The sequence below is a fragment of the Moschus berezovskii genome, chromosome 2 (assembly GCF_049115385.1).
Source record: "Moschus berezovskii isolate FMDL1 chromosome 2, NW_MosBer_1.0, whole genome shotgun sequence".
Classification (NCBI taxonomy): Eukaryota; Metazoa; Chordata; class Mammalia; order Artiodactyla; family Moschidae; genus Moschus; species Moschus berezovskii.
The window spans coordinates 103,362,111-103,376,959 of NC_142461.1; the positions used below are offsets into that span (position 1 = coordinate 103,362,111).

The following is a 14,849-nucleotide window of genomic DNA, read 5'->3' on the forward strand; positions in this document are numbered from 1 at the left end:
TAAGGCCTACAGTAATGATACTTTGTACATGGTGTCCAGAGTTTCACTGTTTGACTCGTGAGATCCATAACTGTCTCACAGAGTTTTTATAAAGATCAGTACCTAGGACAGTGCTTGCCACATAGCAACTTCTCCAAAAGTCTTTTTTTTTTTTTTTTGATGGCTATTGCTGTTACTCATAATTTCTTTTTTTACTATAACGAGTATTATAGCAAGAAGATTTTGGTTGCCAGTAACAGAAAAGCCAACTCAAATTAGCTTAAACAATTTTTTAAGTGCTATGTAATAGGGAAGTCAAGAGATAAAGGAAAATAAGCTCTGTATTCCAGACCAGAGTTCTGGAACTCACTCAGATTAGATTGACTTGAGTCACCTAATCAGTTCAGTTCAGTTCAGTCGCTCAGTCGTGTCCGACTCTTAGTGACCCCATGAACCACAGCACGCCAGGCCTCCCTGTCCATCACCAACTCCCGGAGTTCACTCAAACTCATGTCCATCGAGTCGGTGATGCCATCCAGCCACCTCATTCTCTGTCGTCCCCGTCTCCACCTACCCCCAATAGCTCCCAGCATCAGAGTCTTTTCCAGTGAGTCAACTCGTCGCCTGAGGTGGCCAAAGTATTGGAGTTTCAGCTTTAGCATCAGTCCTTCCAATGAACACCCAGGATTGATCTCCTTTAGAATGGACTGGTTGGATCTCCTTGCAGTCCAAGGGACTCTCAAGAGTCTTCTCCAGCACCACAGTTCAAAAGCATCAATTCTTCGGTGCTCAGCTTTCTTCACAGTCCAACTCTCACATCCATACATGACCACGGGAAAAACCATAGCCTTGACTAGACAGAACTTTGTTGGCAAAGTAATGTCCCTGCTCTTTAATATGCTATCTAGGCTGGTCATAACTTTCCTTCCAAGGAGCAAGCGTCTTTTAATTTCATGGCTGCAATCAGCATCCGCAGTGATTTTGGAGCCCAAAAAAATAAAGTCTGACACTGTTTCCACTGTTTCCCCATCTATTTCCCAAGAAGTGATGGGACCAGATGCCATGATCTTCGTTTTCTGAATGTTGAGCTTTAAGCCAACCTTTTCACTCTCCTCTCTCACTTTCATCAAGAGGCCTTTGAGTTCCTCTTCACTTTCTGCCATAAGGGTGGTGTCATCTGCATATCTGAGGTTATTGATATTTCTCCCGGCAATCTTGATTCCAGCTTAATAGTTCTCACCAATAGATTTGCTCACCACAATAGCAAAATTCAGGGAAATGTTATATGCTGACTGATTTAAGCCAATCCTAGCTTACCCATGAAATCAAGGGTGGAGTTTTCCCAAACTGCACATAGACTATAAGGGGGAAAAAGAAAAAACAATATGGATGCAACACAGAGATATAAAAAGATCTTGCTTAAATAATTTAATTTCCCTCTGTGTCTAGTTTTCCTGTAAAGCTCGTTTAAATTCACATTGTGATTTTATAGAGACAGTGAATAAACAACAACAAAAATCTCACATAGTCTCATCATGTGCTAAGTGGTTAAATTCTTTAGATACACTAATTCAGAAGACTCTACACATGGACATCACCAGATGGTCAACACCAAAATCAGATTGATTATATTCTTTGCAGCCAAAGATGGAGAAGCTCTATACAGTTAGCAAAAACAAGACCAGGAGCTGACTGTGGCTCAGATCATGAACTCCTGATTGCAAAATTCAGACTTAAATTGAAGAAAGTAGGGAAAACCATTAGACCATTCAGATATGACCTAAATCAAATCCCTTATGATTATACAGTGGAAGTGAGAAATAGATGTAAGGGACTAGATCTGATAGATAGAGTGCCTGATGAACTCTGGACAGAGGTTCGTGACATTGTACAGGAGACAGGGACCAAGACCATCCCCATGGAAAAGAAATACAAAAAAGCAAAATGGTTGTCTGAGGAGGCCTTACAAATAGCTGTGAAAAGAAGAGAAGTAAAAAGCAAAGGAGAAAAGGAAAGATATAAGCATCTGAATGCAGAATTTCAAAGAATAGCAAGGAAAGATAAGAAAGCCTTCCTCAGTGATCAATGCAAAGAAATAGAGGAAAACAATAGAATAGGAAAAACAAGAGATCTCTTCAAGAAAATCAGAGATAAGAAGGGAATATTTCATGCAAAGATGGGCTCGATAAAGGACAGAAATGGTATGGACCTAATAGAAGCAGAAGATATTAAGAAGAGGTGGCAGGAATACACAGAAGAACTGTACAAAAAAGATCTTCATGACCAAGATAATCACGATGGCGTGATTACTGACCTAGAGCCAGACATCTTGGAATGTGAAGTCAAGAGGGCCTTAGAGAGCATCACTACGAACAAAGCTAGTGGAGGTGATGGAATTTCAATTGAGCTATTTCAAATCCTGAAAGATGATGCTGTGAAAGTGCTGCACTCAATATGCCAGCAAATTTGGAAAACTCAACAGTGGCCACAGGACTGGAAAAGGTCAGTCTTCATTCCAATCCCAAAGAAAGGCAATACCAAAGAATGACCAAATTATTGCACAATTGCACTCATCTCACAATCCGATGGATGGAGCAGCCTGGAAGGCTGCAGTCCGTGGGGTCGCTAAGGGTCAGACACGACTGAGCGACTTCACTTTCACTTTTCACTTTCACACATTGGAGAAGGAAATGGCAGCCCACTCCAGTGTTCTTGCCTGGAGAATCCCAGGGACAGGGGAGCCTGGTGGGCTTCCATCTATGGGGTCACACAGAGTCAGACACAACTGAAGTGACTTAGCAGCAGCAGCAGCATCACACGCTAGTAAAGTCATGCTCAAAATTCTCCAAGCCAGGCTTCAGCAATATGTGAACCGTGAACTTCCAGATGTTCAAGCAGGTTTTAGAAAAGGCAGAGGAACCAGAGATCAAATTGCCAACATCTGCTGGATCATAAAGAAAGCAAGAGAGTTCCAGAAAAACATCTATTTCTGCTTCATTGACTATGCCAAAGCCTTTGACTGTGTGGATCACAATAGACTGTGGAACATTCTGAAAGAGATGGGAATACCAGACCACCTGACCTGCCTCTTGAGAAACCTGTATGTAGGTCAGGAAGCAACAGTCAGAACTGGTCATAGAACAACAGATTGGTTCCAAATAGGAAAAGGAGTACACCAAGGTTGTATATTGTCACCCTGCTTATTTAACTTATATGCAGAGTACATCATGAGGAACGCTGGGCTTGAAGAAGCAGAAGCTGGAATCAAGTTTGCCAGGAGAAATATCAATAACCTCAGATATGCAGATGACACCACCCTTATGACAGAAAGTGAAGAGGAACTCAAAGGCCTCTTGATGAAAGTGAAAGAGGAGAGTGAAAAGGTTGGCTTGAAGCTCAACATTCAGAAAACGAAGATCATGGCATCTGGTCCCATCACTTCTTGGGAAATAGATGGGGAAACAGTGGAAACAGTGTCAGATTTTAGTTTTTGGGCTCCAAAATCACTGCAGATGCTGATTGCAGCCATGAAATTAAAAGACGCTTATTCCTTGGAAGGAAAGTTATGACCAACCTAGATAGCATATTAAAAAGCAGAGATATTACTTTTCCAACCAAGGTCCATCTAGTCAAGGCTATGCTTTTTCCCACAGTCATGTATGGATGTGAGAGTTGGACTGTGAAGAAAGCTGATCGCCGAAGAATTGATGCTTTTGAACTGTGGTGCTGGAGAAGACTCTTGAGAGTCCCTTGGACTGCAAGGAGATCCAACCAGTCCATTCTAGAGGAGATCAATCCTGGGTGTTCATTGGAAGGACTGATGCTAAAGCTGAAACTCCAATACTTTGGCCACCCCATGCGACGAGTTGATTCACTGGAAAAGAGTCTGATGCTAGGAGGGATTGGGGGTGGGAGGAGACGGGGACGACAGAGAATGAGATGGCTGGATGGCATCACCGACTCGATGGACATGAGTTTGAGTGAACTCCGGGAGTTGGTGATGGACTTGGAGGCCTGGCGTGCTGTGATTCATGGGGTCGCAAAGAGTCGGACACGACTGAGCGACTGAACTGACTGACTGAAACTACCGTAAGATTTAGGCAAGGAGCTATCCAAGAATGGAGTTAGGATATGGAACCTAGACAATAAGTCTCCATGAACTGTGTGCCTAACACTTCTGCTAGACTACCTCTCAATAAAGCAGTATTTTCCCCATTCAAAGCCTGAAACCCTATGACAAGAGACAAAGCACATAGGCCATTCACTTATAGAGTGATCTAAAGTTTTCAAGTCACCTCCACTCAGCTTCCAAACCTTAATGGCATCCTCATAAAATCAAAGATGATCAGGTACATGGGATCTAGAATCTCTAATTCTTAAAGATAGGAAAGCTGTCAACACTATCAATCAGCTGCTTGATATTGAAAAAGGCAATCTGAATCTCAGTTTCTTCCCCTTTGAAGTAGAGGACTACAACTAGGTCATCTAAAGGACAGCTTGTACACATATACACACAATTGTTCCTACACCTCTAGGACGACCTCAATTTTCCTCCTCAAACAATAGCTTGTGCTTTCACTTGGAACCCATGTTTATTGAATTTTTTATCATGTGTCTGGCATCTCTCCAAATATGATCAAATATAAAAGGAACTTAACTGGTAAACCAAAGAATAAATAACACACAAGAAATCATGAAATCACTCTGCAAGATTCAGCTAGTTAATCCTCCTAACATCCCCCTGGAATCAAGCTAAACCATTTTCAAAGGTCAGATCTTTGAAAGCCTGACTTATTTTATTAAAGCCACAGAAAAATCCAGAGTTTATGGATTATCCTTCCTGTCCCTCCCTCTTTTCTCTTTTCTTCTCACTGCCATCATGTCTTAGAGGTTATAGATGGGGTAAAATGTTTTTTTATTTCCTCATTTATATAGAATTACAAGTTGGAAATATTAATCCTACTAATGTTAGAAACTATATCAGGACTAAATTACTGTGCTGTGTGCTCACATAGAAAATTATTGATGCACCTTAAGCACCTCAGAGCAATTTCAATTTCATAAATTTATAAATCCAAAATAAATATATCTCAGGTAGTGCAAAATTTGCTTTCCACCATTTATAAATTCTTGACCTTCATAAAGAATCCAAATAATTTCTAATTTCTCTGTTCTAATACCTAAACCATTTTCTGGGTTTCTCAGCTTGATAGAAAGTGCCTGTGAGACTCATTCTTTTGGTTGGTGATTCTCATTAACCTCAGACAAGAGAAATCCCAGTACATAGATCAAAATGAAAGGACCAGTTGGCAATAAACTAAATATATTGCTACATTGGCCACTAAAAGAGAAAGTAGAATGTATAATACTGAAACAAACCTTTCTGTGATGAGGTGCCTTCATTCCCTGATGCAATTCTGTCAACTTATAGAGATTTTTTTATGGAGACTTAGATCGTTCACCTTGTATCTGGTAGGAAGTATCATGGATTTTTTTATGAGACTTACTGAGCAATCCATAACAGATTAGAAGGGAAAAAAATTGAAGGCTAAGTAAATCTGCAGAAACAAAATGTGCACTGTCATCTTCCTTAACTAATGGTATTGAATCTGCTCCAAGGCTGCTCTAAATTGACACTTGAGAAAAGGCAGCAAGCCTAAAACCTCCTCCACTTCTCCCCATGATCCCTACTCCTGCCCCACACTCCTTTTGCTGTCTCTAGTAATATCATCCTTACATGCCCATCCTAAGACCAAACTGGTAGATATCAGGCAGGGATCGGCGGTGACACATGCTCAGTTTGTTAACTTCCTGGCAGGCTGGAAGCTTTCTAATTGGACGTGAGAAGAAATAAAAAGTGGTGGAGAACACATCTGAATTTCTTTCTGCCTCTAAGATTTTGTGCTCTGAAGGAATCCGTATTCAGTCAAGTACACTGTAACGGACACCCAGATGTACTACAGTGAAGTTGTTAAAACACGGACTTTAGAGACAAATGTCAGAAAGTGAAAGTCACTAAGCCATGTCCAACTCTTTGCGACCCCATAGACTATACAGTCCCTGGAATTCTCTAGGCCAGAATACTGGAGTGGGTAGCTTTTTCCTTCTCCAGGGGATCTTTCCCAACCCAGGTCTCCCGCATTGCAGGTGGATTCTTTACCAGCTGAGCCACCAAAGAAGCCCAAGAATGCTGGCATGAGTAGCCTATCCCTTTTCCAGCGGATCTTCCTGACCCAGGAATCTGAACCAGAATCTCCTGCATTTCAGGCAGAGGTTTACATTTACTAGCTATGTTGCCGCTGCTAAGTCGCTTCAGTCGTGTCCGACTGTGCGACCCCATAGATGGCAGCCCAGGAGGCTCCCCCGTCCCTGGGATTCTCCAGGCAAGAACACTGGAGTGGGTTGCCATTTCCTTCTCCAAAGCAGGAAAGTGAAAATTGACAGTGAAGATGCTCAGTCGTGTCCAACTCTTAGCGACCCCATGGACTGCAGCCTACCAGGCTCCTCCGTCCATGGGATTTTCCAGGCAAGAGTACTGGAGTGGGCTGCCATTGCCTTCTCCATACTAGCTATGTGCCCTTGGATAAATTAGTTAGCTCTCTTTATGCCTCAGTTTTTGTATCTGTAAGAGAGCACTTTCTTCGTAGGGTACTTCAAACAATTAAATGAGGTAATACATGTAAATCCTTTAGAATTGTGCCAGGACCACAGGAAATGCTACATAGATATTAGTCATTATTATCTTAGCTGAGTCTTTTTATAACCTTTCAATGTTCCCAAGCAGTGGTCATTTATCCTGTGTTGATCTTTCCCCAGACCATGGAACTCATTATCTCCCAAGGTAACTTACTATTTTTCTTTCTTTCTACAGTGAAGCAAAATTGTTATCTTTTTGTCTCCTACTTACCTTGAGGTTTACCTTGGAACTCTACAGAAGAAAGTAATTGATATTTAAATGCTGTTATTTCCTTTCTATAAGCTAAACATCTTCCATTCCTGCAATGACATATACGTAACATGAATGAGTTTATAACTAGTTTGTCTATGGTCTTTCTAAACAGTGACACCTGGAAAGATGGGTCTGGAAGAAGAACTAGTGCTTCCCTCATTCTAGAGGGAATTCAAAGGTCCTATTCATTTTGGAATTTTATTAGCATCCCCCCTATATCCGGGTCGCAGAGAGTCAGACACGACTGAGCGACTGAACTGAACTGAACTGATATCCACCTCAGGTGAAAGTCTTAAGTCTTTTTTTGTATGACTGTTACAAATTGCATCTCATCATCCCTTTCTGACCATATGCAATTTTTTCCTGTTTTTTTTGTTTGTTTATAGGATGGTAGATGGTTGTAGAGTAATGTAGTCTGTAAGTAAAAGTAGTAACTAGACATCTTTATAGTTCAGTTCAGTTCAGTCGCTCAGTCGTGTCCGACTCTCTGCGACCCCATGAATCACAGCACACCAGGCCTCCCTGTCCATCACCAACTCCCGGAGTTCACTCAAACTCATGTCCACAGAGTCGGTGATGCCATCCAACCATCTCATTCTCTGTCGTCCCCTTCTCCTCCCGCCCCCAAATAGTTCATAAGGCATCAGCCTACAACATGAGTTTGTCAAGATATTTTTGGATTTTATTTTTATCAACCTTTATTTCTTTGTACATAAGGAAGTGTCCCCTTTCATTTGATAGCCAAAAATATGTAGCCATCATACAATGAGGATGACTGAGTACTGGGAAAGGTAGAGTCCTACTTTTATTCCTAGTCTTAAAATAACAGGCCTAACATACTTAAATGCTCAGGCTCTCTGGGTACCTCGCAGCTTTGGTTTGTAACAATAGTTACCCAAAACACTAAAATGGTGTCTATCTATCTTCAAGACCGTAAATAATCCTTTAGAATGTTAAAAGCAAAATTAAGATTTTAGAAAATCTTTACTTATAAATCTAATAGAAATGAACAAAAAGCCACAAGGTTAGCCTAAAGGAAATCAGAATGAACTTACTGAGAATATGCAAAAGGTACAAAATTGATTTTTAACCCTTGATCTTTTGCTTGCTTAGTTTGTGGATGTCTAGGCAGGCATCTTCTCATGAGTCGCTCTGGCTTTGAGAACTGCCTCTCTGCCCACACAGCGCCTTGTATGTATCTCTGCTCTCATCTTTGGCAAAGGGCGGAGGAAAATGTTGTTTGCCTGTCTGTCTGTTCCTTAAGATCACGAGTACATCAAGGGCAAGAAAAAGCATTTTAATGATTTTTGCACCCAGCATAGAACCCAACACTTAATAGATAATATATGTTTATTGAATTAGCATGCCTACCTCCTCCCTACTTCCACCAAATCTCCTTCCCCTGGTCACTCTAAGGGCACTTTGATTCTACAAGTCTCTATGACAGAAAATGTACATATCCCTACTGGAGCAATACTTTGGCAGAAATTTATGTTGCAAACTATCCATACCAACCATTCCTCCCAGTGCCGTTTATAGCAATTGAGGTGGTAGTGAGAAAACAGTATCCGTCATCCCCGCAAATGCCAGCCCTGTTGTGGCCATTGGCCAATGAAATCCCAGAGCATCAGCCCACCAGCAAGTAGAGGCTAGAAAATTCTGCTTCTCCCACAAATACCATGCCTGGAATATGGATTTGTACTGCAGGTGTCTTTGTCTCAAGTTTCTCAATTAAACACCTACCCATGCAGCCTGGCTGCCTATCTCCTTGGCCAGAGTTACAGGCACCTGGGTCCCCTCCTGAAGGAAGAAGCCTATCTCTAAATTCCGGTCAGTAATGAGGAACACCAGCTTTTGTGCCTTCCACCTCCTCCAGGGTAGACTCTGCTTTCCAGGAACTCTTCTTCGGGAGGCCTTTCACCCAGACCTGCCTAGAGAACCTTGTTGTCCTATGGTGGCAGTCTCTTAATTCTTTGATTAGCAAACTGTTGGTCGTTCACCTCTGCCTGAATGGGAACCTGACTTGTGACTCCCAACCCCTCATTTGGGCTTGGAGCTCCCCACCCACTGAGTCCCCTCCAGTCCTAAACATAATACTCTAATCCTTGTCAATACCAGCTTGTCTCTCTTGGCTCTCCATACCAATTTGCTCCCTCCTTCCCTGCAGAAATCACTGTATTTCTGTCTGTTCTAGTCACATGGTGTATGACTCTGAGAGGAAAACAGGAGGGGGAGGGAATAGGAAAAGGAACCACTAGAGACAACAAAAACTTCCATCTGCCTCACGTGTTTTGCCTAGAGCCAGAACCAGCATAGGTTCTACATTCCACACACACAGCCAAAATTTCCTCCAAAAGAGTCTCTGTGTCTTCTTTGTCTTGGCCTCAGGACCTTCTTGCAAACAGTGCTCCATCAAGTTGAGACCAATTACCCAGGATTAGCTGGTTCTGCTGTGACTTGGGCTCATATCAAGCTCATACACCAAAGTTAAAAAAAAAAAGATAAGGGAAGGGACCCAGAATGGAGAGATCACTGGGGCATTTCCCAGTTAAAGCATCAATAGCAATTTAAAAACAAACAAAACTATGTTTTTAAAATCCAGCTCAAAAAAGTAAATTCTTGAGAGAAAAGGTTTCCTTTCACCAATGGCTAGTTCACTTTTTTGTTGGCTGTATTTACAGTATTAGATAGGCTTTGTTTTCCCATTACACACAAGAGAGTTTGAGGTTTATATCAGTAAGCTAACTGGACAATGTAAGATGCTAAAGGATATTAATATTTCCTTATATGTTAGATAATTAAATGGAATGTTTTTAATCATAAGCTTATTCATCATTTTAGATTAATTCAGAATTATTCCCTTTTTATACAATAATTTCTTCAGGAGTAGAAATATCTCAGGCTTATTTGACACTTAAGAGAGGGTGGTATTTTAAAGTGGAAAAGAAACTAGACCGAGAATCTGAAGTTCTAAATTCTAGTGTTTTACTGACTGGGAACCTTTGAGTAAGATCTCAGATTTCTCATCCACAAAATGCAGGAGTGGAACGAGGAGAGGGCTCCATCGCCACAGTCCTTTTCCTGTTTAATAACCTGCTACACTGAGAAAAATACACTCAGATTCAAAAAACAGATTTTAATCTGAGTGCTGCCTCTAATCTTCTTGGTGACTTTGAGCATTTGCCCTCTCCTGTTTCCTCATATGTAATAAAAAGGAAATGGAACAGATGGTGTCTAAGGACACCAGCTCTGAAACTTTACAACAAAGAAAAATATCTGGGGTGCATATGTTGCCTTCTATTTGCATGTAGAACTTGATGTTTTGCTCCAAGTAGCCTGAGAAGAATCTATGTGTTTGTAAAGCATTTCCCCAGTGTTCTGGCACATACACTTATCCATAGAAAAGCGAATCTTAATTCCCGGGGAGGAAAACTCTTAATAAAGCAGAAAATTGTGGTCAGACTCTGGAATCCAGCATAAACTTTATTATTATGAGGCTTCATGCTAGTGACCTCTGTAGGCCATGAAGCAAAGATGGCTATACTAAAATCTTGTCTTCACCTGCTGTTTATAATTACACTGCTTAGGTCCAAAAGTGACTTCCTAAAACCTTAAAAAGCCACTTATCAAATAAGCTTTCTTTAAAATTTTCTGACATGAAAATGTGTTTAATCCAAATGTATTTTGGGATTTACAATTTCTGGATTTTTGTTAAAATGTCCTAGCTCTTCAAGTAAAGTATCTTTGCTTCAAAAGGAAGTCAAAGCTACAGTCACGGTGGTTTACAGACATTTCTGGTAGCCTTTGCTTCATTTCAATATCTTGCCACGATTGGCTGTTGATAGTTACAAAAAAGGAAGTCTTCAAGTTGGGGGATTTCTCAGTGGAAGTTCCCAGTTTAACACAAGGGAGATCTCAGGACAGTTTAAGCGACACTACGAGAGCCTGCAGATAAAACTTCCAGACTCTGTAACTGTCTACTTCTGTAAAGAGCAGTAGTCTACGAAGGAAATCTTGTAACCTGCAGAAGAGGTAATCAGAACTTTAGTAGTTCCTACCAATTCACAAACTAGCAAGGTAGCCTGAATGTCTTAAACTGCTGTATTGCAGATTCGCTCTACAATTGATTCTGTTAAGTAATTTATGATATGATTCAATACGTCTTTTGTTCATTGCCATAGTTGGAGATTCAGCCTTTTAAAAAATGTGGTCCCTAGCCAAGATTACGAGAAATTTTTAAAAACTGTGATCCTTTTGCTACTATCTCAACTTTTAAGATAAAATTTATATCTCTATTTGAAATGTTTTTTAAAGTTTATGTCTGGAATACAGCCTTCTCCAGTGAGTGGTTTCTATAACATAAAACTTAAAAGGCATCTATTTGGCATAAGTTAAGTTGTATATAGCTTATTAGGTTGAAAAATAAATACTATATATATATTAATACTTTTTTGGTTAAATTTTAAAAGATCAATTCTGACCTGATTCAATGTGTTCATTCAAGCATTAACTTGCATTTATTATTTTTCCATCTTCTAAGAAATATGTTTATAAATATTTCTTTACAGTGTTTTCCTTATATTAATAGAAAACTTTGCATTACCTATCTTCAACATTTAAATTTACACAATAATAGCAATCCAGTCTTATTTCATTATCAATTGGCCTTTATTTTCACCATCTTTTACTAAAGATTGTGTATTATTAAGAATAAGTTGATTGTTCAAAAAAGATGAAACTACAAGGGTCATCACTACTGTTATATGAACACCTGCCATTTATTGTGTCTGCCCGAGGGAAAATGATCACCGGACCTTCCAACTAGTAACTAGCAGAGCCAGGGCTTAACCATAAATCCATATTACTTCTTTTCTTCTGGCTCTCTGTTACCACTGCCCTGCCTTCTTACAATATTGAAGAATATTTTGAGATATCTTATACAACCTGCAAAAAGATGGGGTTTCGGGCAAGGGCAATACTGGGTCAAGGTCACAGGAAAGCCACGTCATTTACAGAAACTTAGAATTCATTCCTAGGTCTTCCTTGTCCTTACTTGCCCACCCCATCTCCTCACTCCTTCCAGGGTTCGCTTCCACCTGGGCACAGGTGCTCACATTTATCTGCCCCCATGCAGGACAAGGACCTGGGACTGTATTCCAGGTCTAACCTGACTGAAGTTCCTGCTAGCAGTCGACTAAAGTAATGTCCAATTATTTCTCTTAAACACTTGTGACAGTGAAAGAGATGGCCAACTGGAAGATTCAAAGAAATCTCTAAAATTCTTCCCCAAAAGTGTTGGTTGGAATTTCATGAAACTTATGCACTAATTTGAAGAAAACAATCATTCTTAACAGGAAAGAAACTTCCTGGCTGCAAACATTTTTTCTTTCCATGTATTAAGGCCTCAGGAAACAGGTTGTTTATTATAAAATGTATTCCAATGTATTTTATCCTCTTCATGAGGGTAATAGGGATGCGATCTTGATAAGGACATTCTTTCCATTGTATTTTTAACTAAATACTGCTGACATTTAGGAAAGTTCTTGATATAATAATTTTATCTTGCATCCAGTCATTGCATTGATATTTTACTTATTTTAAATTATTCTGGTAATTCACATGCAATGTCCAGATAGGTAAAACATAACTTTGTCTTCTTTTTTTCTTCTGATGGTAACATTGGCCAGAACTTCTAGAACAGTGTTTAATAATAGGAGATAGCAGCCAACCTCATCATGTTCTGATCTCAGTGGGAATTTCCCTAGTGGTTAACATTAAGAATGACGTTGGCTACTGGTTTGAGATAAACACCTTAATCATACAAACCAAATAACTATCAAATATACTCCTAATCCTAATTTGCTAAAAGTGAATCAAGGCTTCATGTTAAACTATATTCATTGTCTTTTTTATATCATTAGAGACAACCGTACAGTGTTTCTACTTTTAAACTATATGGGTCCTGTAGTTATATGATACAGTAATTGCATTTTTTAAAGGATATGTTATTAAAAAATCATCCCACAGTAATAAAAGTAGGTTTATGATTATTAAGTGTATTTTGTTATTGTTCTAGATAATAAATTGGCTGATCAAAATGAAACAAACCAAACCTACACATTTCCTTTTTCTCTTCAGTCCACATGCTTTACGCCTCTCCTCTATTATTTTGGCTTCACAATTCAGTTCACAACTCAAATTAACAGAAAAGAATGAAAACAATGTGGCATAGCCAAGGAACCCTATCAAGGCAGAGCAACCATTACTCAAACAAAGCAGCTGCTCCGACACATTGTGCAAAAAGCTTTCTCCCTATTTCAACAGTGCTATCTGCAGGCCACAGTTCAGCCAACAGTGGTGTGCAAAATGTTTGTCCAAATTGATTTACTGTATGCCAATTTATATTAACAAAATACATACTGAAAAAGAAATGCCTATAATTTATCAAGGGTTTTTGCATTCCTATTTATAAGTGAAATTAATCTGCATTTTTATTTTCTGATAAAACTACCAAACATTTCCATGTTCTAAAAAATTTTCATGGGACTTAGAGGCTCCTTGAGATGTTTAAAGAGAAAATCTTAGCACGTTTGTCCTTGGCACACATTTTTGGAAGTAATTCTTTAAAAGCTTTTCAATGTTTTCTGTTATTGATCTATTCAAGTTTTACGCTTATTTTTCACACAGTTTAGGTTTTTTATGTATTTTATAAGTAAAGTTTTATCAAAGTTTTCAAATGTATTATTATGCAAAGTATTGTATTTCTGATCTTCATAACCATATGCATAACGATTTTCATTACTAAATTTGTCCATTTATGTTTTCTCTCTTTTTTCCCTGGTATGACATGTCAAAGTGTGAATCTCTTGGATGTATCACTTTTATGGTTAACTCTTTTTTAAATAATTAATTTTTGCCTTTATCTTTATTCTATTTTCCTACTGCCCTTCCCTCTTTCTAGACTATTTTGCTTTTCCTTTCCTCAGTTTTAGAGTCAGATGCTTACTTCATTTACTTATATTCTTTCTTATTTTGGAATCAAAGTAAGGCTAGGAATTTTCTGAATACCATTTTAACGACTCTTAAACACGTTTGCTATGTCAATTTCACATTATTATTTCGTTTTTTAATTGCCATTTTATTTCCTCTCTGATCCCAGAGTTATTTAGGAAAACAAAGGGCTTTTTTCTTTAGCTAATAGATTTTTTTAGAACAGTTTTAGATTTAGAGTAAAAGTGAACAAACCCTACAGAGAGTTCCATGTACAACCCTGCCTCTTCCCCATCCTTCCCCTTGCTTCCCAAGACACATAGTTTCCCCTGTTGTTAATATATTAATGTATGGTACATTTGTGGAACAATATTGGTACATTCTGGAGAAGAAAATGGCAACCCACTCCAGTATCCTTGCCTGGAGAATCCCATGGACGGAAAAGCCTAGTAGGCTACAGTCTACGGGGTCACAAAGAGTTGGACACGACTGAGCAACTTCACTTCACATTGATTGGTACATTCTTATTAACTCAGTTTATAGTTCATTTAAATTTCCTTATTTTTTTCTTTTAAAAAATTGAGATAAAATTCACAGAGCAAAATTAAACATTTTAAAGTGAACAATTCAGTGGTATTTGGTCCACTCACAATCTTGTGCAACCAACACATCTATCTCGTTTCAAAGCATTTTTATTACCCCAAAAGGAAACTCTGTACCCATTAAACAGTTGCTCTGCTTTCCTGCTCTCTTAGTCCCTGAGGACAACCAGTCTGTGTTCTGTCTATACAAATATAGCCATTCTGCATATTTCATGTAAGTGAAATCACATATGTGACTTTTTCTGACTTTTTTCACCGAGCATAAAGTTTTCAAGATACATCTATGTAATGTGTATACACAATTTATTAATCCATTCATCTATTGATGG

At 39.1% G+C, this 14,849-nt stretch overlaps 1 protein-coding gene across 1 annotated transcript in view; it reads left to right on the forward strand.

Moving 5' to 3' along the window:
• The first annotated feature begins 10,821 nt into the window (after window positions 1-10,821).
• Window positions 10,822-14,849, forward strand: part of TANK (TRAF family member associated NFKB activator) — a 102,241-nt gene continuing 98,213 nt past the window's right edge. The window contains exon 1 of the mRNA XM_055396906.2: window positions 10,822-10,960. The gene's annotated coding sequence lies outside the window, so the exon portion shown is untranslated. The remainder of the gene's footprint in view (window positions 10,961-14,849) is intronic.